The following is a 2,277-nucleotide window of genomic DNA, read 5'->3' on the forward strand; positions in this document are numbered from 1 at the left end:
TGTTTCAGCCCATATAGAGCTCTCTTTAATTTGTACACCTTTGCTTCTTCTCCTTGTTTGACAAATCCAAGAGGCTGTTCAACATACACAGTCTCCTTGAGCTCACCATTTAAGAAAGCACTTTTAACATCAAGTTGAAACACCTTCCAATTTCTTTGAGCAGAGATAGCTAGAATGGTTCGAATAGTGTCCCACCTAGCCACGGGTGCAAACACTTCTTCAAAGTCCACCCCCTTTTGTTGTGCATAGCCTTTAACCACAAGTCTTGCCTTATATTTGTCTATATTCCCTTCTTCATTCAGCTTRGTTTTGTACACCCATTTTACGCCAATAGGTACAGTTTCAGCAGGCATATTTACTAGCTCCCATGTTCCATTTCTCTCTATTGCATTTATTTCATCTTCCATAGCTTTCACCCACTTAGYTTCTTTTCTTGCTTCTTCAAAGGTAGTAGGATCTCCTTGAGCTGTATACATGGCAAATCCATCTTCTTCTTCTGATAACTCCTGACCAGTTCGATAATCTTGCATCCAAACAGGTTGTCTTCTATTTCTGGTAGAGGATTCAACTGCCTTACTTGTGACTATAATACTTCTCTGGTCTGCGATGCTTGCTTGTGGGTCTTTATCTGGAATGAGAGTACCACTTTCTTGGGCCTGTTCATGAATTTGTGGTTCCATATCTCCATCTTCTTCACTGTCTGTAACTGCAACTTGATCACCAGGGTCTTCTTCTATTATCAATTCTCCCTCCCTGGTAGTTTCTTTATCCCAATTCCATTGTTGATCTTCTTCAAATATGACRTCTCTGCTAATGATGATCTTCTTTTGAATTGGATCATAAAGCCTGTAAGCCTTAGAACCAATGCTAATGCCGAACAACACACATTTCTGGCTTCTTGCATCTAACTTGGTTCTGACTTGGGAGGGAATATGTACGTGACCAATACATCCAAACACACGGAAGTAATCAACATTWGGCTTCTCTCCAGTCCATAATTCTTCAGGAACCTTCTTGTCTAGAGCTCTMGACACGCACCTGTTTATAATGTGACATGCCCAGATAGTTGCTTCTGGCCAAAAGCATTTAGGCACCTGTTTTTCTACTAACAAACATCTTATCATATTCATTAGTGTTCTATTTCGTCTCTCTGCCACCCCATTTTGTTGGGGGGTGTAGGCTGCTGTTAACTGCCTYTTAATTCCGTTTACTTCACAAAATTCAGCAAACTGATGTGAAGTAAACTCTCCCCCTCTATCACTTCTCAGCATTTTAATTTTAGAACCCACTTCAGTTTCAACYATGGCTTTAAATTTCTTAAAATGCTCAAGACTTTCCCCTTTGTTTCCCAGCAAATAAACCCAWGTCTTGCGTGTGAAATCATCAATAAAAACAAGTACATACCTCTTTCCACTTTGAGACATTGGTGTGATTGGCCCACAAAGATCTGTGTGCACAAGCTCTAACCTTTGAGTGGATCTCCAAAGTGCTTTCTTTGGAATTGTTATCCTGCTTTGTTTCCCAACATTGCAAGTCTCACATACCAACGTTTTTCCACAAACTTGAGGTATTCCCTTCACCATATTATGATACTGCATGGTTCTAATCGCCTTGTGATTCACATGACCAAATCTTTTGTGCCAGATGTGAGTAGTGTTGTCATCTGCTACYTGCAAGCAATGACTAGTAACATTCTTTTGATGCCCATAGACTATGAACATTCTGTTTTTGGCSGCTGTTGACTTCATGATCAGACCTCTTCTTGGATGATAAACATGGCATACTCCATCTTCAAACACCACCTTTACATTCTTTTCTTGAAGCTGACCCACACTAATCAAATTTGAAGTTAACTGAGGAACATAGTAAACATTTGTAAAGACTTGYGTGATGCCGTCTATTTCAAAACGGACATCTCCCAAGCCTTTTACCTCCAATCTCAGCCCATTGCCTAACTTTACAGTGTGTTTRATAGTTTCATCCAGCCTAGTAAACCAATTTTTCATACCTGTCATGTGATTTGAACATGCAGAATCTAAAAACCAATACCCCTTGTTGACAACAGCATCGTTCTTCATATGAGCCATAAGTACCAGTTCTTCATTTTCATCAAATTCTACATAATTCACTCCTTGATCTTTTCGAGGACATTCAAATTGAAAGTGTCCCGTCTGATGACACTTGTAACATTCGATCGTTGACTTGTCAAAGTTTCCACGTCCTCTACCTCGTCCACGTCCTCTACCTCTCACCGATCCTCCTCGGCTACCTCTTCCA

Source organism: Cynara cardunculus, unplaced genomic scaffold (assembly GCF_001531365.2).
Source record: "Cynara cardunculus var. scolymus isolate 2C unplaced genomic scaffold, CcrdV1 Un_Scaffold_8705, whole genome shotgun sequence".
Lineage (NCBI taxonomy): Eukaryota > Viridiplantae > Streptophyta > Magnoliopsida > Asterales > Asteraceae > Cynara > Cynara cardunculus.